Source organism: Pygocentrus nattereri, chromosome 10, assembly GCF_015220715.1.
Source record: "Pygocentrus nattereri isolate fPygNat1 chromosome 10, fPygNat1.pri, whole genome shotgun sequence".
NCBI lineage: Eukaryota > Metazoa > Chordata > Actinopteri > Characiformes > Serrasalmidae > Pygocentrus > Pygocentrus nattereri.
Window position 1 is genome coordinate 9,300,867 of NC_051220.1, and position 26,722 is coordinate 9,327,588.

The 26,722-nt window shown below is 38.6% G+C and overlaps 1 protein-coding gene across 1 annotated transcript in view; it reads right to left on the bottom strand.

The window, feature by feature from the left end:
* The window catches only part of b3gnt2b (UDP-GlcNAc:betaGal beta-1,3-N-acetylglucosaminyltransferase 2b), a 34,372-nt gene extending 16,579 nt beyond the window's left edge, over positions 1–17,793 (bottom strand). The window contains exon 1 of the mRNA XM_017704982.1: positions 17,714–17,793. The gene's annotated coding sequence lies outside the window, so the exon portion shown is untranslated. The remainder of the gene's footprint in view (positions 1–17,713) is intronic.
* Between the last annotated feature and the right edge of the window lie 8,929 nt (positions 17,794–26,722).

Consider the following 26,722-nt stretch of genomic DNA (forward strand, 5'->3'; position numbering starts at 1 on the left):
CATGCATCTCACTCGGGAGCAGAGGATCCAGCTGTATCTAAAAATCCACCAACGAGTTTCCATCAGAGAGACAGAGCTTTATGTCAGATGGCCTGTTAGCATTACGAAAGGTGAGAAGGTAACCCAATGTCAGGGTGAACAGAACGGGGCTTAAAATAAATTAGGACCTTCTAGAGCTCTGCCAGGTAACAGTGTATAAAAGGCCATCAAAACCAGCACAAACAGACATGCCAACAGCTTTTTCCACCCAGAGCCATGACACTTATTAACCACAGAGGACACCTAGCACTTTAAACTTCAACTAAACCAAACAAACCTCCTGACTGCATTACTGTAACTCCTCTACGCTTATCTGAATAACTGTACAGAAGTATTTTTAAACAATGTTCACATCATTCTGCAACATACTGTACATGAATAATATATTGTATAGTATATGTTCCATGTATCAAACATAAGGCCCTCAGGCCAGATCAGACAATCCTATCCAGCCCACAAAAGTATTTTAATTTTCTATTAATATTAGCCCATTTCATTGGTGTGAAAGTAGATGAGGCAATGGATAGGGCAAGATGGAGGCAGATGATCCGCTGTGGCGACCCCTAAAGGGAGCAGCCAAAAGAAGAAGATTAGCCCATTTCACAGACTGAGCTCCTGGGGATGTTTACATTTTTAATATTTCAAGTATTCATGTAATATTTCAAGATCTACTACAAGTGCCTACATTTTACTGCTGAGGATTTTGTGTCTTTTAAATAAGCAATGGTCAGTACAGTTTATATCAAAATGTAGTAAAACACAAGTATTCTCTGGCCCACGGATTTGTTGAGATTTTTTTAATATGACTCCTTTAGCAGCAGAGTGCAACACCCCTGGTATATGTCTACCCAGACCTGCATATGTACAGACATTCACATCTGCACATGTACAGATATCCACTCATCTTATATGTACAGACATTCACATCTGCACATGTACAGATATCCACTCATCTTATATGTACAGACATTCACATCTGCACATGTACAGATATCCACTTATCTTATATGTACAGACATTCACATCTGCACATGTACAGATATCCACTTATCTTATATGTACAGACATTCACACGTCTCTCTAGCTCATTTCTCATGGCCATTCTTTATCCTTTGTTCTTGTTTTTTTTATTGTATTTGTGCAAAATATAATGTCACAATACTTATGTGTTTAGACATCTGATCAGTTGAAACAGGAAAGAGAACCAGTACTGCTACATTGTAAAAACACTATCAAAAACTATAAATACATTGTTTCTTATTCATTATTTGACATGCTGTTCTGCACTAAACCCAAATAAGCAGGACTAACGTTGCTACTTTATAATGAATCATGCAATTGGTCAGTGTCTACAAGCACTGAAGATATTCATGACACATTCAGAAAAGCGTATTGTATTGCATTGTGACAATTTATTACGATAATGATCTACACGGTCATATTGCCCAGCCCTATCCTGACCGCTGCTGGTTTTGTACGGACTATGAAAATCAAACAGTACGACTGAATTCAATGCCTAAACTAACAGAATGCCATTCTCTACAATGCACTACTAGTTTTTCACAGCAATATTACAATGTCATGATGCTTTGTTACACCCTTACAAATCACCTCAGTGCAGCCGAATGGCTCAGGGGATGGTTTACAGCAGAGGTTTCTGAGGGGGTCAGTGAGGGCCGCTTTAACAACCACTGGCTTAAAGGACTAATTTACATGAATTACTCCAAATGCAGTCAATCAGCCAAGGCATGTTTTCTCCTTTGCTTCTGCAGTTGAGCTACACAGCTGATCTAATAAAATTATATGTAATCCAAAAATATTTTTGGTGACCTACCCTTTTGTTACTTGTCACTTGTTACATTAGCCCTGCATCACCAGTGCATAACAAAAGAAGCAATATTCAGAGACCAAACATGTAAACAAAACTAATACATGGCTGAACCCAGCGGTAAATCATCACTATTTGTGCAACAACACAGTTCCTTGGTAGATCTAGTAAACCTAGGCCTAATATAAATTAAAATAAGATCGATTTAATTTTTCCACATCCCACTGAGCTAGCAATAATTAAGTGGTTTAAGTAACTTTAATTAAGGAAAAAGTTCCCATTTTTGGGACTCTCGCTTTCCCTTTTTAAAAAAAATCTGCAGGTATATTTATCCACAACTACAAAGTTCAGTCTTAGACGTTGGTGGCATTTTCTGCTTCTCGTAATCCAAAACTAATTTACACTCCAGTGCAAAATTTTCCTCTTTTTTGTCCTTCCTTTTCTTAGCAGTCCAGTTTGAAACATTCGTTTTTTAAAATTTTTTTGCTTTCACTTTCATTTTCCTTATACAACTGGATTATCATACATCAATTCTGCTAAGGATTCTCTCCTGAAAATGAACAACTTGTACTTCTGATTGGAAATAAAAAAAACTGAAGGGTGGTCTCTGATCTTTGGACACTACTGTATAAAACTGCTGTTAGAACAAAACCATGTATCCAAATTACTCGGCAGAATAAAGTCACAGTGAGACCCCTCGTTTAGAATGCATCAATTTACCAGCAAACACATCAGCTAAAAACATTTTTGGCAAAGTACTCAAAGCTTGGATTAAATGGAGATCACCCATTTCCATGTAGTCAGAGAACAGAGGACTAGGAGTGACCAAAAAGGGCAGAAAGACACAGGCCAAGAAGCAGCGACCATCAGGTACACTGTATTAGTGGTAAATCACAATGGTTAACAATGTGTTTCCTAAGTGTTAACCTTGCTCAGATATGATAAAACAACGTGGCTCTCAAAAGCCAAATACAAACCGAAGAACAACGTGTCGATTTTTAAACACCAAAATACCAGCTGACCAAAGCAGAAACAATGATTTTTGGATGAATGAGATTCGTCCTGCCAGGTTATCTGGGTGGAGAATGCAGATCAGTTCCTGTATAAAGTAGAGCCTAAAAACACAGCAAACATGAAAGAAAACACCAGAGAGATATAGAATGCTTCACATGGTGACAGGAAGTCCTGTCCTCCAACAATCCTAGGGGGAAAACACAGTTTACAAAGACTTTTTGCCCTCATCTGGGAAACAAACTAGAAATAAAGTTCAAATTAAGCCAAAAACAAACAAATCTCAGCAAAGCACATCTGACCATTACTTTAAGAAACTGGTTTTAAGGGGCTAAACTCCTGAACTTCTAACTGATATAATCTTATATTTAAGATTTATATATTTATTTTATACCCCAGTAGTTTTAGTTACAGCACTTTACATGAATGTCAGTTCTCAATTGTCACATTTCACTTAAATCAACCGCAAGATTTCCATCCTACGCCCTCCACCCTGAGGCATACTATTCAGTACCTACACTGACTACAATGCAAATTGCCAGAGCTATTCTTAAGTCTATTAAGTACATTTTTTTTTTTTTAATTTCATATTAGCCTTATAGTGGAGGGTAACAACTCGCTTTCTTCACCATTAGAATAATGATGTGTTCGAGTGGTGTCAGAAACTGGGAAATACCAAATTTCTCACTTGTAAATTGCACTAGAACGGCCGACAAAGTCGTATTTACAACTGGCAATCCAGAGATTCTAGACAATGAGGGTTTTTTAAAGAGATATGACATATAACGTAAGCTTTCACCTTTTGCACGAGTGAAAAATGCTAAACTTGCAGTAAATGTGAAACATAATAAACCTGAAGAGCTTCTATCAGACCCAATGACTTTTGGGGTTTTTACTACATGATCTATAAATGCAGAAGGGTATTTGACTAACTTCATCACTCAGTTCCATGTAGTTAGAGAACAGAGGAGTAGGAGTGAATAAAACGGGCAGAAAGATGTTTTCATGAACGCAGTATAAGTTAAATAAGGTTTGCTCCTGTTTGGTTGGAATAAAAACCTGTAGCCACACTGGCTCTACCTCAGTAAACTTGGTGACCCCACGTATTACAGCATCAGAACATATTTAATAATGCTTAGTAAACGGACCCTTGCTTCCCGAGAGCTGCTACTTTATCCTAAAAAAGCTTTTTAGTCAAAATTACCCCAAACTTGTGTTAGCTTGAACAATTTTGAAAAGATGTGGTGGTGTTTCACAGGTTTTACAGTAGCACTACTGATATTGTGTCATTGGGGGAGTCCTAAAGAGGGGGCAGAATTGGATACAACTAAATTGGGGAGAAAATAAATAATAAGAAAATAAAAAAATAAATGAAAGGTTACTCTAAAGCAGAGGTGTGCAATCTCATCCACAAAGAGATACTTCTGCTTGTTTCGAATGAAAACCTGCAGCCACACCAGCCTTTTGTGGATAAGACTGGACACCTCTGCTCTAAAGCGAACCTTACCAAAGTCTTTACAGAGAATCTGTTCACTTGGCGGGCATCTTTGCCATGATGCCGGGTAGTTATTTGCAGCCATAGACCAAGACTCTGCTGCCTTTGAATGAAGAAAAACCAAAATACTCAAAACTGAAGGTCAAATTACTGTTTCTAAAACATACTTGAAATCAAGAGTAAAATCTGAGAAAAAAAACCTCATTAATAGTTTGTAGCGTCTGAGTCAATAACAAAAAAAAAACATGGCCTCTAATCTCCATAATGAGCAAACTCCACAGCATCCTCGACTGTTCTCCACTCATGGCATAACCAACAACCTGACTGGCTCTTTTTCTTGAAGGGCAGGCCTTTCTCTACAAACAGACGGCATGTTGAGCATTACAAGCCTTACTGTTTATATTTCAAGCAGAGAAGGTCTCGGACCTTACACAGTGTATATTTACTGGTGTAGCAGCAGAGACTGCTATTATAGGAAAAAAGATCCATTGTCTAAGATATAATCCTTATTTTTTATCAATTACAAATGCAAAGAACGATCAGCTATTACTATAGCTGTATGCATTGAAAGGAAACAGTCAGACTGGCAGTTTTTTTAACAATATCTGACTTGCACCAAGTCAATAATATTAGTATAACAACAACAACAACAACAACAACGAGTAAAGGCTAATGTAGTTCATGAGTTCATAAACAGCACGTCAACTTTTAACATCATTACGACACTTGAGTGTGCATCATCTAAGTGATCAGAAGCTGACAGAATTAGCCGAGACAGAAAACAACACACAGACCAGTCCATGGAGATGGCGAATGGATCCCCTGCCTAACATGAACACCTTCCAAACAAACAAATCAGATCACCCAAGCCACTTCAGGAGGCGGACAAACGCATTTAAGCCACTTTATAGCAGCATAAATGGATCCGTTTCTCCATGACACGTTTGACAACTGAAACTCCTCCAAGTACAACCAAAACTCCTCCCCACACGGTACGTCACTGGACACATGATCCATGTCTGCGAGGTAGATAATCATGGAGGCTGCACATGGCTGGAGACCGAACATCTGGATACAATCCAGATATTGGACACATGAAGTGACCAGGTGTAAACAGGGTCTAATAGCTGGAGGCAGCCAGAGCACAAGGGACTGAAATCTCTTATTCAAATTTCCCACATCTGTGCCAATTTTGCCAAACAGTCCTATGAAAACATATTTTTTACTACTATTTTACCATCATCAACACTTCTTTTAAAAACTCAGAAAACACATGTGGATTCACTGGAAGTTTTGCATGAAGAATAAACTGCATCTACATCGCAACACCTGGTTCCTATTAGCACCACTGTAAAGAAGTCTAAAACTCAGCCCTACTCATGCCCTACTAACCTTAACTAACCACAGCCTAAACATAAAGTAGTACCATAAACCTGAGAGAACATATCCGATGTGACACACATGGAACTTCCTGTCATCCAATCCTAATTTTTTAAGCCACACCTGTGTGTAATCAGCTATCTCAAACTCTTACAAGCAACTTCCCAGGTCTGGCAGGTGAAGTCACATGACGCTCACGGCACGCATAGTGAAGAACAACAGTCAGAACATGAACGACAGGCAATGAACTTCACTTGAGCCTTCAGCAGAGGGAATTCCTTGAATAACAAAAGACTGACACACGTATGAGCCAGCTTAGTCATTACACTAAAAAGGAGGAGGAGGAGGACAAAAGGCACAGAAGGACTCATTTACGGATGAGCTATTTTTTCCCCTGCAATGAAACATGCTAAACACAAAACATGTAGACTGACCACAAGACCAAGCAGCACTACATTATCCATTCTATGTTAGTTCTATTTTATTTATGGAAAGCTGTGTTATCATGTAAATCCAACCAAGTCTCACTTACTCAATAACTGTAACTACATGCAAACTGTAACTACAATAATTGCGATTAACAATTTAAGTGCCTTTTTTTGTTTACTGCATGCAGCTATTAAGATTGGCTGTCTTGCTTACTAGCTGTCAATACTCTCTCCCCACTGGAAGACAGAAACAGACTGACCTAAAAAAAAAAAAAACAAAAAAAAAAAAAAACAACCAACTACTAAGAAAAAAAAACTAAAAAGCTACTAGACAGAATTTCAAACTTTAGTTCTTTTCTTAAAACCCACACTCAATGTGCTGTCTCCGTTCTTTTAATTTACATGTTTTTTTTTTTTACTTAACCCAAGAGATGAAAACATTCCCAATCCACTTTGTTCTAACATAAAAATATGATTGTGAAAGCTATCATAATTGTGATCAGCTTAAATGCTGCAATCAGGTGATTAAGGGATAATTATGACAGGCCTACTTCAAATCTGGCTTAAACTGTATGTCAGGCCCACAAGTATTTTGCTAAGAGGAAACAGCTTAGTTCTCGTTCTTTCTTCTGCCAAAAGAGTTCTTTCAAGTGATGCCACAGAAGAACAACTTTTGTTTTCCTAAGAAACCATTTAATTTATGAAAATGTTACGCAGTTCTTCGGGAAAAATCCTTTTAAACCATTAAAACTTTGAACCAGTATAGAATCCTTGGTTTATAATTAGTTGGTTATTGAAGCTTAAGGAACCAAGAAGAGGAACTTCTACACTCTCAAAAAAGATGGTTCTTCAAGAGTTCTTTAATAAAGACACTGGCCCTTACTTATCAAGCACCCCACCATAAGAACACTGACCTAAGATCAGGCCTCATCAGTTCATGCAGTTCTATTCAATACTATGTAAAAGAAATAACCTGACATGGCTTAAGCAAACGGTTCAAGGCTTACATGCTACAAAGGTTCTTTGCAAGGTGAAATGGATCTTGAAGAATGTGTTGTTTACGGTTCTATATAGCACCAGAAAGGTTCTTCTATTGCTACAGTGTCAGGCCTGTGTACAAGAGCAGACCTTTGAACATGCAAATGGTTCTTTAATTCTTCATGATTCTATACAGAACCGTTGTCTTTACTGAATAACCCTTTTTTTAAAGAGTGTATGGTTTTGATCCACAGAACCTTTTAAAGACCTTTATATTTAATGTTATGTAGCCACTTCTGACCCTCCTTTTCACTACGAGTCAATCCAATACCACCAAAAGAAAGACAAAAATGCAAATTATACACACTTGAAAAAGACGGTCCTTCAAGTGTTCTTTAAAGAAAATGCTTTAATATAGAACCAATCAAAGAGCCCCTTGCATGATTAAAGGGTTCTTTGCATTGTGGAAGCATCCTTCAAATTGACGGAGAGTGTGTTTTATATGGTTTTATAAAGAAACTTTTTGAAATGGGTTCTATATGGCTCCAAAAAGGGTTCTTTTATTGTTACAAGCTTGATGTTTTAAACAATGGAAAAACCCTATAAGGTCTATAAGGAACCATCTACAGCACATTCTCCATCAAAAGCCATTAAAGGGTTCTTTGCATCATTAAATCATGCAAAGTGTTTGAGTGTTCATTGTTATATACAGAACCATTTTCGTTACCAAAGAACCCTTGAAGAACCATCATTTAAAGAGTGTAGCTAACACCACATAAACAGAACTGATCTCTCATCCAACACAAGCATAAATTAATTAAACTGTAGTACCTTTTAGTAAAAGATTAGTCAACATATGGAGGTATTTGTCTGAACACAAACCATCATGTTTTAAAAACAACAATATACTCATGAAACAGAGTGATGTCGGAAATCACCAAACGCTCACTCCACCACTTCTGCTTTGTCAGTGCCGCATAGTTTTCCACGTGACGAACACAAAGCATGACATTTCAATCATCTCAAAGTGTTGCTTCTGTTTCTAATGAACACAACCTACGAGGAATCATAGCAAAGACAGGCAAGCCTTCTGAGCATAGAGTTCAGAGAAATTATACAGAAACTGTGCTGCTTCTTCCTGTGATCTCTGCATTATGCCTGGCTACGTATTAAATCACACAGGTGAATCAGTGATGTGACATGGTTATGGATCAGCCTGAATTACTCTGAACAAAATGATTTACCTTCTTGGTCTCTTGATTCATTCAAACATGTAAAGACTTTTCATGACTGGTGCGAGTGCTCACCACAGATAATGCCAGCTTTCTGCTCTAGCTACTGGCCACATACTTCCTGCCTGCTCTCTATCAGCTTTTCGTAGACAACACAACAGCACAGGTTGGTATGGAGCCGCTATCCTGTAACAGATCAATCCTAAGGTTGTAAACAGCGTAGTTATTCTTGCAGTGTAGTAAAGTGTTGGAGTAGTTTGATGATGACAGACAACTTTTAGATGCTCTTGATGTGATCTTAGTTAAAATGCTTCAAATGAAAACAGTTTGTAGCTTCGAAGTTTATAAATAAGAAACCGTATCAGCTGATACTCAACATCAAGCGCGGAAAAAGGTTTCATCGTGCCGTTTCCCGTTATATTTAGATGCACCGGCCAGTCATATCTATGCATTCTAGCTATAGGCAAAATCCTTAACTTTAATCCAAAAATGAACCTACCTATTTGGGTGAACTAGCATGTGCTATGCACTTATTCTGTTGGGCCCCAAAGAAACCCGCAGGAGGACGGCAGGAGGACGTCAACCACCAAAGAGGGGGCTATTCCCCTCGGATCACACTGCTGAGATCAAAACCACAACTGAGCATTTTCATAAATGTTACACTCAAAGCAAATGGGGGGTTGAGGGGTGTGTGGGGGGGGGTTCTTTGTCACAACCTGCACTCAATTCTGACCACAGATCTTTCTCAGGTAGCCCACTGCAGGAATGCTGTACACACAGACATGCTTGATTACTTTTAAACAAGTTGGAATGCAGAAAACTGGAAGCGGTGGCCAGCAAGGAACGACTTTCCACATTTTTTGCGACTCCACACATGTACATAGGCCAGCATACAGGAGATTTTCCAATATAATCCACCGCAAGGGTTTGTCCTAGTTAGCCTGCCTGCAGCACTGCATGAAATACTGCTAGGAATCTCTATAAGGATTGCTATCTGAGCTATGCAGGGACCTCAGGCGAAGAGCTGGGACTTGATCTCCATTCCACGAGCATGTGTGACCACACATGTAACCCTGCAGAGGTACCAGCATGCCCCACTTGAGTGGCACTGGAGGAAGCAGTGCCAATACAAGACATGCTTAAAATAAGGCACAAAAAAAAAAAAAAAAAAAAAAAAAAAAAAAAAAAAGACAATTGAGCAACAAAACACCAATAACATCACTACTGTGGCAATCATAGATCTTCACAGTTAAACAGAGAGATTTTAAGGTTGAAAAGCTTTTATAGAGCTTAAACAATTTTGCGAAGTGAAGTAAATAAACGTTACGTAAATAAAGCGTTGCTTCTGTTTTTAATATTGCTGATTCCTTCTGGAAAGAAAGAAAGAAAGAAAGAAAGAAAAAAAGAAAAAAAGAAAAAGAAAGAAAGAAAGAAAGAAAGAAAGAAAGAAAGAAAGAAAGAAAGAAAGAAAGAAAGAAAGAAAGAAAGAAAGAAAGAAAGAAAGAAAGAAAGAAAGAAAGAAAGAAAGAAAGAAAGAAAGAAAGAAAGAAAAGAATAGGCCAGGGTAATTAAAATGTGACATCAGGAGAGCAGCAAAAATCACATGCCTGGTTGGGACAGTTCATGCGGTTGGTAAATAACAAGGTAACTGAGGCTCAATTCATTTGAATATTTAAACTCTCGCCATGCAAAAATGGATCGCGTAAAACAACCAACGGTATTATATGCTGCCAAATGACAAGCAGTAATTGTCAGCAAAGCACAAATACAAAGCAAAGCAAGTCAGCAGCTTCATTTCCTCATGGGTTGATTCTGACCCCTCTGTACCTGAGAGGATCTGTAAACTTTGTAGGGAATAAGGCAGACAAAAGTGGTTCTTTTTTGTCGGAATTACAAATTTTAGAAAACAGTTACTCAACTAGGACTGAAGGATTCTGACAAAATATCTAATCCTAAGCACCTGAGCACTGCGATTCTGATTGCAATTGTTTATAATTGAGGTATAAATTAAGATACGAGTCTTTTTTTTGGCTAAGAATACCAGTGTATACTTTTTGTGGCTTGAGAACTGTGACTAATAACATGCAGTGCACCAGCCTGCCAGTTATTTGTGGTTGTGATGTCATAGCAGTTCACAAGCTCCATGTTATAAGGTAAAATTTCCCTACTTAAAACTTGCATTTCAACATTTGCACATAAAACTTGCACTGTATTAAATGTTCTTAACAACAGACTGTAAGACTGTAATATAAAAAATGGCAGCTCTGGCAATATGAAAACTGCATGCTTTCAAATTGTGATTTCGATATAAAAACAATTAATCTTTCAGCTCTAATGACAAGTCTCTCACACTGCATGTATAGCAGTGAAAAAAAAGCAGTTAGCATGTCTGGACCGCTGGAAATACGACGGATGAACAGTGAAGCAGATTACAAGTTGACCAAGTTAGTCACAACAGCATATCACCTGGTCAAAAAAGGAAAAGCTTTCCACATGAGATTGACCTTCACTTTAAAAATGGACGGGAACTTGGTAGCCAGTATTGCACTGATGTCGCTTGCAGAAGGTAATATTTGCTAACTTATGCATGAAAATGCCAATGTTCAGATTATTCATAACTTTAATGTGATTGTATTTATAATTAAATAGAAATATAATTCAATGGTAGATTTTTGAGCAGTTTTGTTTCAATTACTAGGTTTTCCTTGGTGACCTTATTTATATAAGCATGGTGTCCTTTTTATGTGTGTATATAATTTTAAAATACAAAGACTTGGAACAGTAGATATTTGGGAACATGAACTTTCAGGTCGCTTGGCTGACTGGGCAAGTTGGGGGAAAAGGTAACCTTGAACCCTGGTGGATTGTTTTTACTTGGTGGTCAATGGCAAGATATGGACATGACGAAAACATGCTTTTATCAGATGTAACAATCCAGGAAGAATGCAGTTCAGGTTGTGCGATTTGGATTGACTGCTCTTAAGGGACGATTATAAACTGCAAATCACACCACTAGAGAAAAGTACACTGCTCAAAAAATAAAAGGGAACACTCAAGTAACACATCCTAGATCTGAATGAATGAAATATTCTCATTGAATACATTGAGTACAAAGTTGAATGTGCCTGGATTTGGAGTCACGCACAAAATTAAAGTGGAAAAACACATGACAGGCTGATCCAACTTTGATGTAATGTCCTTAAAACAAGTCAAAATTAGGCTCAGTATTGTGTGTGGCCTCCACGTGCCTGTATGACCTCCCTACAATGCCTGGGCATGCTCCTGATGAGGTGGCGGATGGTCTCCTGAGGGATCTCCTCCCAGACCTGGACTAAAGCATCCGCCAACTCCTGGACAGTCTGTGGTGCAACGTGGCGTTGGTGGATGGAGCGAGACATGATGTCCCAGATGTTCTCAATCGGATTCAGGTCTGGGGAACGGGCGGGCCGGTCCATAGCTTCAATGCCTTCATCCTGCAGGAACTGCTGACACACACTCCAGCCACATGAGGTCTAGCATTGTCCTGCATTAGGAGGAACGCAGGGCCAACCGCACCAGCATATGGTCTCACAAGGGGTCTGAGGATCTCATCTCGGTACCTAATGGCAGTCAGGCTACCTCTGGCGAGCACATGGAGGGCTGTGCAGCCCTCCAAAGAAATGCCACCCCACACCATTACTGACCCACTGCCAAACCGGTCATGCTGAAGGATGTTGCAGGCAGCAGATCGCTCTCCACGGCGTCACAACAGCATGTGAAATTGATTGTCAATCAGTGTTGCTTCCTAAGAGGACAGTTTGATTTCACAGAAGTTTGATTTACTTGGAGTTATATTGTGTTGTTTAAGTGTTCCCTTTATTTTTTTGAGCAGTGTATAAAGCATATTAATGACAACTATGATAACTAGGGGCTGGGTAACTAAATTCAGCACCTTTACAGTAGTGAGTGAACTCAACATCTACACAGTCAGTCTTATCAGCATCTATGAGCCACTAAGCATAGTTGTTCAAAGTCTAGTCTGCTGACTGGCTGCCTAAATTTCATTTCGCATTCATTTCTGTTTTAAGCCCACATCCACTTTTAATGTGTAACATAAAGTGACATGTCAAATAAAAAGGTCTCATTCAGGAATCAGCACTGAAATCAAGGTATCGGTACCGGTATCAGAACTGAAAAACTATGCAAAGCCTTAAATGTGTAATTTAAAGAGAAGATGTCATTATTGGAATAAATTCTATGACCAGTACAACTGCATGGGTCATAAAAAAACAGATTGAGGCCGAACAGAGAGGCTCTGAACAATAAGCGCACAGTAACTGCATAAACTCTAACTGAATGGGTGTCAGCCCAAAATGCCATTATTATATTTTAGACATTTTTGTCAGTTGTTTGTTTTGTCGACTTTTCCTCTTGTTCTTTCCAAAGGTTTATTTTTGATACTTATGCCTAAAATGCATGCAGTCCCCAAAACCTCAGAACACTGTATACATATTGTATATCATCATCTTATATTTGGCATATCGCCTTCCCTTAGCAGTATGTCTGCTGATTCACAGCCAAGCATTTGTGGTTATAAACAGCACAGAGGCTGAGCGAATCATGGGAATCTACGTTGCGAGAAGAGAGATCAGTTTCCAATGTTTCCACAGAACATCACAAACCACAAGTAGAGTGTGCTGTGTCTGAGTGTACTATGACTACTTTCCTTAAAAAACTGCTTACAGATAACAGCACACCACAAACTTAAAACTGGGTTCTTTAGTAGAGGCAATGGGTCAGTTTAGAACCATGGGGTCTACATACAAGCATTTGCATGCTTAAATGGTTCTCTGCATGGTAAAATGGTTCTTCAGATTCATATACATGGCTATAAATAGTTTTACACAGCACCATGAGCACTCAAAGAACCCTCTGCATGATTAAAGGGTTCTATGTATCATAAAAGAACTCCTCAGCTTAATGGAGAATGTGCTGTATATGGTTCTACATGGAACCTTTTGGAAAAAGGGTTCTATATAGCACCAGAAAGGGTTCTTCAATTGGTATGATGTCAAATGACCAGTTATTGCCCTGAATTTGCTTAAATATACTAAAAAGTCATGTTTGAGTTCCAAGATCAGGCATGGTTAGTGATCACTAGGTGCATACCCTGCAGAGTCCAACTGAAACTGGACTCTGGGAGTCAAAATTGCTTTGACAAAAAAAAAAAAACAATACTACACCACATAAAGAAATACAGAGATAACATCACTGCAATTTCAGGACAGATTTGTTACAGGATTGGATCAATCCTCAGGTTTGGGCCAAATTTACCTGCTGTGTAAATGTAGCCTTGATACTCTGATATCAAGTACTGATATCAGATCAGTGCCATCTCTGGTGGTTAATCATAATCACATCGTCCCTCAATAATTTCTGTCATAGATATATCTGGAATGATTCAGATTCATTCACTCTGTTAAATCAGTTAATGACCCACCATACAAACCAGGCAGGTTATTTACTTTTGTGCGATCCTGGCAAAGCGTTTCTGATTCAATCATCATTTCTGCTGTCTAAGTGGGTTTAACTAAGGGTGAAACATGACTGCACCTATTTGCAGCCTTCATAACTGAGTGAATGTGAACACGTAAATAACCCTGAAATAAACTGACACTACTCACTTCAGTTCTCAGAATGTGTCAGCCCCCGGAGAGACCTCCAAAGGTCGTGCATGTGTGTATATTACGTGGGCTAGACCACAGAGATATTTTCCATACTAGTGCAAAGTAAGACCGGCCCCAGGCCTCACTGGTGCCATGAGGAATTTGGTGGCTGGAAGTGTGACATCACTTTCTACGTCAGAGTACAACTGGACCGAACACTCCACGTTCCAGATATTTCAGGCCAGGACTGTTTTGATTCATTGATTAAACCCTATCCTCTTACATATAGTTCTTCAAGGGCTCTTTAGTAGAAGACAATAGTTTATATATAGAACCATGAACACTCAAAGAACCATTTGCATGATTAAATGGTTCTTCGCAGGGTTCTATATAGCACCATAAAGTGTTCTATTGTATAAAGTTTGACAGTGTAACAATAGCAGAACCCTTTTTAGTGCTATACAGAACCATTTTCAACATGGTTCTACATAGAATACAACATATTCATATAGAATATAGAACCACTGTCTTTACTAAAGAACCCTTGAAGAACTGTCTTTTTTAAGAATGTAGGGGCATCACGATTAATCGATTAAACTTAAATTTTAAGGTCACTATTAAAATCTAGAAAATATTCTGGAGTCTTTAAAAAAATATAAAATCATTTGCTACTGTAGAGTTCAGTCTATTTTAAGTTTCTGGACTGACTATGTCAGAAATAATCGGTAGATTACTCGATTGCAAACGTAATTGGTAGGGACGTATAGGGATGAGTTAACTTTTAAGTTAAGTTTCCAAGATACAAGGTTTTGTCAAACTTCACTACATTCAGCTCCCTGTTCGCTTTCTCCAAGACAAAATGACTACTGAGGTGAGCAGCCAAGTCCAGGGATCACTCATGTTTCCTGAGAAAGAAGGTTACAAATGAAAGCACCCAAAGAAAAGAAACCTTGAGTTAGTGGTGGAGAAATGAAACAAAAGACGGCTGATCCAGAGCACATGGGTCATGGTGTGACTGTATTGCAACCTTTTTGAGGTGTTTCCCCTTTTCTGCCGTATCAGCCCGAAAACGTTCACTTTCTGTGCTGGCTCTCCCACCTTTTTGGCTAAAAGGGCAGGTGGAGGGGGCATTTACACAGCCTTTTCAGTTACACAAATCAACCCACAAATGCTTTTATCATTTGAAAAACATGTTAAACTTTGTCACTAAGTGTTAACTTCACAAAAAGGACTGTTCTGTAGAACAAATGGTGCTGAGAACAAAAAAAACTCCCAGACACTGTGCCAAAAAATACCCTAACCCAATTCCCCAGACAGGTTAGTTACCAAGAAACAGAAACATACCGGATGTGCAAGACACTGAAAGTAGCTTAACTGAATGAGTGAAACCAAAAGCTTGTTTGCCTGTCTTGTACATCATAGTTTACTATTAAACTATCAGCAGCACAAGTTACATTCCTGGACAAGTTTTCTTTGGAAAAGACTTCATTTATTCCAAGAATTAGGCCAGGTGACTTTGTTTAAGGTTAAAAAAAATTAAGTATTACCATAATTCTTTATCATAAAGGTGCTCGAAGAGCAGATGACTGAAAAGACAATTACCACAAAACATGCGAACAAGTACTACACTAGTGCTCAAGATCTCAGAGGACACAAGCTAAGTGAATTACTGTAAAGCAGGGGAGTCCAATTGTGTAAAGAGCCAGTGTGACTAAGTTTTCATTCCAGCAAAGCAGGAGCACACATGGTCAGCTATTGAAGACCAAGACTAACCTGATTAAAAGACTGGAATCAGGTGTGTTCCTGCTTGTCTGTAATGAAAACTTGCAGCCACGCTGGCCCTACGTGGACTGGACTGGACATCCTGTCAGTAGAGGACTTATGTTAAGGAGCACCAGTTATGGCAATAGAGGAGAATAAATCAGAGATCAGAGAAATAAAAAAGCACTAACCGACAGTTTTAGAGGAAAAGGAGGCTAGAACTATGTTAGCAAACTCCCTCCATTGCAACTCACCTAGCATTAAAGGTGACTTTTCTACTTCTATATGATTTTTCTATTCTATTCTATTCAATAATTTGTCATTGCAATGTAAAACAGAGCAATTCAGAGTGGTTTGGACTGATATTATTTATTGTAGAGACACAGATTTCTTTACAGTGGTGGTGATAGAAACCAAGGGTCACCATGACTACAACACACATATAGCCACTTTATAGGACTGAAAGATTAATCATTTTAAATTGCAATTGCAGTTTAAAAGAGTGAAAAACATATGAAATTTAAAGAGTAGAAACTGAATCTAATAACACAGCGTTTGTGAACAGCCTACAGATAAGTTAAACAAAGGCAACCAAACCTCCATATGTTGTGACATCACAACCACAACTTACTGGAAATTGGGCACACTACATTCAAGGGTCAAGCCTCAAGCCAGAAAAAGTGGATATTCTGAACTTCTTGGCCAAACAAAACCCTTTTATCTTATAGATAATAGTCACAACTTAAATTGCAGCCACAATGTTAGTCAGAAAAATCACAATTAGATATTATCAGTGAATCGTTCAGCCCTACCTTTTTATATACTATCCAAAACTATGTGATGTTAATGTATGCTGATGTTAAAATAGTGAAAAACATAAAAGAAAAAAAACAATGTCTACTTTGTCTCAAAACGCCCTGCATGTATCCCTCTACCGTGAACGGGTGAAAACAAATGGTTTAATAAGACGTTTTAGGTTAAAACTCTATTGTAAAGCAATGTCTTAGACATCAGGCTGGGTATTCATAAGCATTTAATAACGTAAAAACTTTCTGAGAGGGAGCTTTTAGAGGTGGACGTCTGGTTCCTATCACCACCACTGGGAACAATTCTGACTATGTTTCTCTAGAACGAAGCATTTTACATCATAACCATTTAATTATGGAAGATTGGTGGAGCTCCCCTTTAAGATCGACAAAAGGACCTCTCTCCCAATATAACAGTTGAAATAAGTTACTCTTTACAGAGGTGGCTGAAAGGTCGGCTCCCAGAATGAACTAGTTAGATTAACACACAGAGTGAATTTACAACATATGTAATCTGTTCTTCATGACGAGATTTAAGCCACACTTGGGGTGAATACGCTAGCACAGGTATGTTATATCAACATCGCTTAACGTAAGAAACGAAAATTGCTGGGCTTCTTATTCGAACTCTCCCGTTCCACCTTAAGCAGTGCAACAGTTACACTGTGGCGCCTCAGGTGTCCGACCGTAACTGCTTCACCATTTAAGGTAGAACGAAAAAAATCGAACAAGACGCTGGCGAATAGGAAACCACTCCGGTAGAACAAGTCGAGAGTGTATTCCAACAAGCAACCATATCTCAAAATGTGATCTAACTTTTCCTCTAAGCCTTTTTAAACCACCAAAGTGGCTTCTGTCAAACGTATACAAGGAAAAAACTGAAAAGACGATGGATGAAAGGACGAATACTGTCGGAGGGTGATTCCAACGTCAGCCCGTATCAGATGTTTGATTAACGTTAGCTTAGCATAACTTCAAAAAACAAGTATGAAAACAACGTCTAACTTGGCGCCAGCTGAACTTTATGACGAGAAATAATGTCCCCAAACGTATGAACTCCGGCATATAACCTTGACTTCCACTCAAGACACAGTTTAAAGAGTTAAATACCTTTAAAAGCCGGAGCGAATATCCCTCATTTCTCTCCGCTGTACAATCTGTTCTCCTTCCTTGCCTCGGTTCGCCAAGTGACTAACTGAAAACGAGGTATAGAGGGACCGAGGACTCGGTGCTCACAACAGCCAATCACGAAGCAGCATGCAAATTGAATGCTACTTTTATTTTATCCACTATAGATGCACGGGCGCTGTGGGCGGGGCTGGCTCAATGTAAACGTAATATCCCACCAAAAATAACCTTTGTGGATTGAATTAGCTCCTGCACTTTAGTACAGACAACAAATAGAAAAGATATAGTTCTATATAGAACCATGAACACCGGAAGAACCCCTTGTATCATGAAAGAGTTCTTAAAATGTGCTGTAGATTGTTCCATATAGAACCTTTTTGAAAAGGGCTCTATATAGCACCCAAAAGGGTTCTGCTATTGTTGCAGTGTCGTGCTTGTAACAAAAGAAGGCTCTTAAAGAACCATCTTATTTAAGACTGTATATAGAACCCTATGTAAAACGTTCCCCATCAATCTGAAAAGCCTTGTCATGATGCAAAGAACCATTTAATCATGCAGAGGGTTCTTTGAGTGTCCGGAGCTCTGCATAGAACCATATTCTTTGCCGAATAACCCTTCAAGAACAATCTTTTTAAAGAGCGTGGTCTGGTTCTGGCTTAGTGCTGGTTTAGCTGGTCACCCCGTCATGATCATGCTGGTTGACCGGCGTAATAGCATCCAAAGCACAACATATGCTAACATATTCTGACAGGATGTAGCTAGAACCTTTAGAACAGGGTGGCCAGGTAAGAACCAGAGAGTTCATCAGGGTAGCACCCACAAATAAAAGAGCGTTACTGCATTAAAATGACGTAAACTGTTGCGCTCATTTTCCTCTGTATATATATACACACAAATCTGTCCATCATTTCCACCTGCTGCCCTGGGATGGACTGGCGACCTGTCCAGGGTGTATCCTCCCTTCCACCCGATGACTGCTGGGATAGGCTCCAGCACCCCCCCACGACCCTGAGGGTGAAGTGGCTTAGAAAATGGATGGATGGATTTCCACCTGAATATCAGCGCAACTAAACTGAAAGGCAGAACTGTGTTGATATAACATTGCTTAGTAATAGTAAAATGAAATTAAAATCAAGATATGTAGATTATAGTTATATACGTTAGAATATATTGATGGTTAACACATTTTACCATGTCCACTTCAAAATGCAGCTCACAGAGCAGCGCACATTCGCTCACCTGTTTACTGAGTGAATTAGCCAACCACAGCAAGATGTTGCAGCGTCATCAGACTCTAATATCTGTCTGGTAGCTGCCCTGATGGCAGATTTCACCATACAACAACTTGCTTTATTAATGATGGCTGAGTGACGTTGGTTGACTGTCTCACTGTTCATAGCTGAGCCACCCTTGGCTTCGACCCTGGCGAGAACTCTTTTCTTATAAGGCCCCTGATGTCTCTTTCATTTATGTACTGCATTCTTTTGTTTACAGCTCAACGCCCAAAATTCAAACTTTTTTTGCTGCAGCATAAACTGTGGAAATCAACTGTGGAAAATGACTGCAGTCCGTTCTTCTGTACCAATTTAATGTAAAGGTTCTTCAAACATAAAGCTTCTGTGCAAGTACATTTTTTTGTTCATCAAGGTTAAAACAATGTAGAAGTTCCCTCAAGGGTACAACAGTGGTTTTAAGGTCCAACTGTGATCCTTAAATAACTTTTTCCAGGTGAAAAGTACATATTTGTACCTTTTCATAAACTAACGTTTTAAATCAGAACTGTAAAATAAAAAGCCTGGAGACGTGATGGGGTGTGTGGAGTCAATACAACTTTCAGTGGATTTTGGTACAATTATGTTTCCTGATTAAAGGTGCTGCTATGTGCCCTTGAAGGATCTACCCCAGTGACAAGGGGTGGGACCCAGAGCCAGTTTACTACCTTTTGGTGTACACACTAAAAAATGATGGCTTTTCAAGGGTTCTTTAATAAAGAAACTCAAGGAACTAAAGGAACACTCAAGGCCTCCTTGCATGATTAAAGGGTTCTTTGCAAGGGTTCTTCAGATTGATGGAGAATGTGTTATACATGGTTCTATAGATAATCTTAACGAAAAGGGTTCTACAGTGCACCAAAACAGGGTTCTTCTATTGATACAACCTTGGCATCATAAAAATAGCAGAATCCTTTTTGATTCTACATAGAACCCTTTTCAAAGTACATAGCAAACTCAGCTTTGAACAGCTGGAAAACACATAAAATCATCATGTTTTTAATTAAGACGCGAAAAAAGGACTTAATTCAAGAGGATGTGCGACAGGTCTTCAGTTCTTCCACGCTGGTTTTCAGACTTTGGGACACATTTGCTTCAAAACAATGAGATGTAACTGCTCGACATGTGGCCATGAGGGACAGGGATGCAGCCACACGTCCTGCTCTAAAATACAGGGGTGTGACTAATACTTGGATATGCAGGATCATTTCAAATCGAAATCCTTTAACTTTACTTTAAAAGAAATAAAGTGGTATTCAAAATATAGCATTGAAAAAAATACAAAAAAAAGAGGGTAAATATTGGGGTTAGGATTTGGGGCAGATATCTTCAAATAGAAAGTACCCTTTAAATGATGATTTTGTATATATTTAGCTTATTATTCTATTAATGATTTGGGTTTAAATAGATCACAACAACGCTTGTACTTGGGTCATTCTCCATTTGGAGTGGGAATTTAGGTGGATACATTTAAAAAACAATCAGTTTCTTTCATCCCAAAACTCAATGATCTTAATATATCCATCAACACCTCCTATTATCATATATGCAAAAAGGAGAGCTTAATTCCAAACCTATTGTACAGTCAGTGGTGTTGTATTAACATGGTGTAACACCAGTGACGGTGACTGCAGTGACATTCTGGATAAAATTGAGGATTTTCTAAACTGGCTGACTCGTTGGCTGTCAGGTGACCTTGTGCAGCTATTTAAAATCAGTAACACAAAAGGATATATAGCTATTATTTTGACAAAATTTGAATTACCAAGCCATTGAAGCGCATAGCACCGGTGACACACAGAAGTTATGAGCTCCCTGATAAACCTAATTATTAACAAATGAATTAAATACAGTGAGCAGGTATGACTCGCCTTGTAACACCTTGAGATACTTCCTCACTGATGAACCTCGACCCAAAGAAGTGGTTTAACAGAGCTAAAAACACTGTTAAAATGTATTAAGAGTCCTGATAACACCACCACAGTCTCTGACAAATGAATTTTAAATAAAAGACATATTTTTTAATGTAGTATAACATTAATGATATAAAAAGTAAACATTAATCTGTTTTATACTAATTCCTAAGTCTCCTAAAACATTGTTTTATATTAAAATTGGTTTCTCAAATGTTGAAAATTGGTTTCGTGATGGGCTGTTTTACAGACGCAGAGTGACTATGAAACTGGATGAAAACAGAAAAAATCTGAGAATTATAAGGGAACAGTGTTTAAATCTTAGGTCAGATGTGTAAATGTAAATACCATACCAACATTTGGAGCTGTACCTAATATTTAAAGCAACTTTGTAAGCCCTGCAACCTTTGTGACATGGTTTCCCCTCCAATACTTCACTGTTTTTTTAAATAGATTTTTTTTGCTGTGGGACCTACTGAATGCTCCATGTCTGAGTTGTTTTAATTAGGTTTTGAAAACCTAAAGCTGTGCTATATCTGACAATGTTACGCTGGTTTGAACACATGTACAGATGCTTTTATTTTAAATGAATGTTTTAGATTATTGTCTATTAAAACTAAGGCAACACATAGGAAAACATGTATGGATAAACAGGTTTTGCTCCCAGATGACTGTAAAGTGTGTCAGTCATCATTAGTCCAAAGTTCCTTCAAAAGGACCATTGTTCTGGCTGATAGGAGCATTGAAACTACTCTATAAGCCTATAGACCACAAACATGCAGGGCTGTTTTCTCTTTTTGTCAATCTAGCAGGAGAAGTACTCTGATAACAAAATGAACCTCCTCTCGCTGTTGTCGGAAGAAAACCTTGTGTCTCCTGTATCTTGTAATTCTTCAGTTTTTCACATAATTTGAAAATACTTGTTGTCCTTTACATTGTGTGTAAATTTCATGACGAATGGACCAAAAGAAACGACCCAAAATGACTTGGAAAAAAGTTTGGTTAAATTGACTTACATTAAAAGTAAAGTAAAGTTACCATCGCAAGGTTTTCTTACGACAACAGCGACATGTACTTCTTATTACATCACAGTCTGGGGAAATAAACCCAAGCTAAGTCAAAAGCCCCTCCCCAGCGAGAGCAATTTCATGCGTTATTTCATTATTGAATGTGCGTTGTGTGTTTCAGGTCATGAAAAAAGAAACAAACTGACCACAAACTCTCTTTCTCAGAGAAACCCGATACACACACTCTCATATTTCCTTTGTCTGTCTAAATGGCACAGGCCTGAAGAATGAATAGAGAGGCTTCAGTATCAATACCTGTCTCGTTACCTAAATGACTCAATGCTTTTGCAACTTTTCATGGTGTGAAATGGAGGCCTCTCAATTTAACACCATGAGAATTAATAGTATAAAAAAACACTGCTGTGACTATAATGACCAAAAAATGAAGAGTAGCTCTGAATTCTCTACAAAATTGCAATTTCAAATGCTTGTTCAGAAACTGCAAATGACACTTTAGTTATCATCTTTATTACAGAGTCACATCCACCAATTTGCTATTTCTGTGTGATTCATTCACTGAGACGTAAACAGAATGATTCAGAGTGGTTTGGTGTGAAATGGTTCAGATTTCGTTGCAGTGGTGGTGATAGGAAGCAGGGGTCACCATGACTACAACACACATATAGACGTTTTAATTACTATTTTAATATTAATATTTTTGGAGTGTTTTTGGGACTGTTTTGCCTCACAACACCATACATGTGCTCTCTGTTGGGAATAAATGTTAAAAATATATGTTTTAGGTCACAAAACTGTCATAAACCAATGTCTAAGACACCAACTTTCAGAGATAACTTTCTGTGATGGAGCTTTTAGAAGTGGTTTAGAGACATTTACATGCACACAAATGCATAACACACTAAAGAAAAGGGAAATACTGGAAGAGCATTAACATATTAGAATCAACTATGTTGGTCTATAAGCAAACTGATTTAACACTGAGTGCGTTTACATGCACTTAAATGATCTGATAACTACAGAAAATCCAATTTTCTCAGGAATCTGATCAACACGTTTACATACACTTGGGTAATCAGATAATGGGAAACTCCAGGTCTACTTGAGTCGGACAGTAAGCAGATTCCTGCTTTACAACCAGCCAATAAACTCACAGAAGAAGACGTGACTTAAATGTAACATAAAACTTCATACCACAGCTTATTTTTAAACATTGTGCATACCTGAAAATATGAACAAACAACATGTAGAAGATGAAGAATATTTAATTCCTGCATTTTGTCAAGAATTTGGTTTCAGCGTCGCTCCTAAATTGTTTTGCTGCATCTCACAGCAACGCTGGTCGCTTATATCTGGTACCGCTGTCTGTTCTCGCGCATGTGCAGACTGAGAATGGACTGAAAGAAATGACCCAAAATGACTTGGAAATCACTCTGGTCCCACTGACTACATTAAAAGTAAAGTATGTTTTTTCCTACTCCTGTAAAGTTACTATTTTGGAGATACAAGGTTTTAACCTGACAACAGCGCATTATATATATATATATATATATATATATATATATATATATATATATATATATATACATAAATGCATAAATATAAAAAATTACAAAAAAATACTGTAATTATGTAATTACTGTGATAAACTGGGAACATCAAAAAAGGGGGCCCATGAAAAAATTTATGTGTATCACCTTTAATTGTGTGTCTGATTTATTCCAAGTAGAGGAACGAGGCAACCTCCTTAAGCCAGCATTCAGGTGAAGGTGGAGTGGAACATTTTCACTGAATCAACACAAGATGTCTAGCTATAAGGGTGCAAAAAGCAAGGACATCAGAATATGCAGCTGAGAAAGTGGAATCCTTGGGCAATAAACCAAATGCAGCGACTAGGGGACAAAGTTTAACTTCTGTGATTTCAAACATTTGAACAAAAGTTGCAAAAGTTTTATATTTTACATTTTATTTTTCCGATATGTTAAACTCTAAGCAGAATGCCCTATTTAATTTTTTTTTAATATTTAAGAGAACGGATTAACTTATTTTCACTTAGAAAATACAAAGCATGTCATTTGACTGGGGATGTTGAAATGTTTGCATGCAACTCTAAACAGATAGATATATTCAGTTCTGCCTTCAGGGCAGCACAGAGTTAATCTAAATAAGAGGCTTTGGTTACAGGTTTTAGCCGAACCTGTGATGAAGAAGCCAAAAATACACTAAAGTGGAAGTAAAACAAAAACATAAACTAAAAGTTGACTGGTGTTTTGCAGCTACTAGTCCTTTCACAGACTGATTCATTTGTGTGTGTGTGTGTGTGTGTGATGCAGTGTCAGAATCCGCATCATTGGGTCTGTTGAGGCGAGTGTGTGAGATGATTTAGGCCTGCAGTTAGCATAATGCTAATTGGTGGGGTATAAGGTTCCATTACATGTTAGCTACATTAGCCTTTTAGCTCCAGAGTAAAACAAAAGAAGCAAACTTCAGCCACCGACTGTATCTGGGCTGACCGACTGCATTCAGGGTGAGGGGGAGAAACTGGGCACATTGGGTTTTTCCCTTTAAACGTTGACCTGGTCAGAGATTCCAGACAATCAGCACCTCGCCAGATCAGAAGATGTTGATGAGTCACTAAGTGATGAGTAGACCTCTCCCTCTCACTCTTCCTTTCCTGTTCCTCTCTCTCTCTCGTACTCATCTTCCCCTGTTGTGTTAGCCACTCCCATCCTATTGTCCTTCTCACGCACCAAACCAGCATCCCTCCCTCTCTCTGTTTCTCTCTCTCTTTCTCTCTCCCTCTATATATTATCTCAGGTTCTATCTATCTATCTATCTATCTATCTATCTATCTATCTATCTATCTATCTATCTAGACTGGACTTGACTGGACTGGGCTGGACTGGGCTCCACAGAGGCTGCTGCTGCAAAACTTGAGCTTCATTTCGTGCATATGCATAGAAACACATTTACAGGCATCACAGTCATTTTTTCCGAGGTGCTGCTCATTTCTGTTCCTCAAACGGAATAAATACACTGTTAAAAATGATGGCTCTTCAAAGGTTCTTTAGCCAAGAAAATGGTTCTACACAGAACCATAAACACTCAAAGAAGGCTTTACATGATTAAAGTGTTCTTTGCATCATGAAAGGATTCTTCAGATTAATGGAGAATGTGCTGTAGTTGGTTCATAGAACTTTTTTGAAAAGGGTTCTATATAGCCCAAAGGTTCTATTATTATGATGTCAGAGATAAGCTACATGTGGCTTTCAAGAATGAAAAACTACAGTGGATTGGGATGCCGGACCCTGATCAAAGGACTGTTCAGATTATTGTACTAACATAGTGTACGTAGTGAGAGTAAGGTAGTAAGTCAGAAAGTCTGTCAGGGTGTTAAGGTAGTGAGTCAGTGAGTCAGCCAGAGAGTCAAAGAGTCAGTCAGTGAGCCAGAATGTCAGTCAGTGAGTCCGTGAGTCAGATAGTGAGTCAGAGTATAAGTCTGTGAATCCCAGTCAGTCATGATTGAGATTAGATAACCTAAGAAAAGCTCTGCAAATTTGCACGGAATTGTATGAATCCTGGTATTTTAAGGGGTTAAGAATTTACAGGCAGTTTAGAGAATCTGCTCGTCCAGACAGTTTGTCCTTCCACTCCGCCATTTGGGTGGAAAAGCTGTGGATGAGTGAGGGACGTGAATCAGGAGCCAAGGTCAACAGCGAGTAATGAAAGAAACTGAGGGTCATGATGAGAGGAGGGTCATTAGTGTGATTGGATTCATTAGTTAATGTCTGAGAGGCTCATTAGTGTGATTAGATTCACTGGACAGAACCTGAGGGTCATTAAAGTCTCTCTGTCTTCCTCCTGGAGCGGCTAATGACTCAGTTTGTCTAATCTTGTTTGGCCAAGGATGGTCAACACTACTCATTAATAACAGTGCCGGCCTACACATCACCTACGCTCTTACAAATACAGGGTAAACACCACAGATCATCCACCTGTGGGTTCTGTGAAGAACTTTTCAGTAAATGTTGCTTTAAAGAACCATTTTTTTGGAAATGACATGGCTGTAATAACCTTAATACTACTGGTACGCTTCAGTGCTACTTATTGAATTATATTCAATCTAAAATGAACTCAAAAGATCTTATTTCAATATCACTAAGAAATAAAATATACTTTTATTAAATACACTTGAGTATACACAGATACACCGATCAGGCAAAGCTTAATAACTTAATGTTTAAACACCTCAGTGTCACTGCTGGACTGAGAACACACCACCAACCAAAAATATCAAGCCAACAGCATCCTGTGACCACTGATGAAGGGCTAGAGGATGGCCAACACAAACTGTGCAGCAGCAGATGAGCTATCGTCTCTGACTTTACATCTATAAAGTGGACTGACAAGGTAGGAGTGTCTAATAGAGTGGACAGTGAGTGGATACAGTGTTTAAAAACTCCAGCAGCACTGCTGAGTCTGATCCACTCGTACCAGCACAGCACACACTAACACACCACCACCACATCAGCGTTACTGCAGTGCTGAGAATGGTCCACCACCAAAATAGTACCTGCTCTGTGAGGGTCCGTGGGAACAGGGTAAAAGGGGCTAACAAAATATTAGAGAAACAGATGGACTACAGACTGTAGAACTACAAAGTGCACCTATACAGTAAGTGGAGCTGATAAAATGGACAGTGAGTGTAGAAACAAGGAGGTGGTCATAATGTTATGCCTGATTGATATATATTATTAGGAATAACCAAACACAAATTATGTA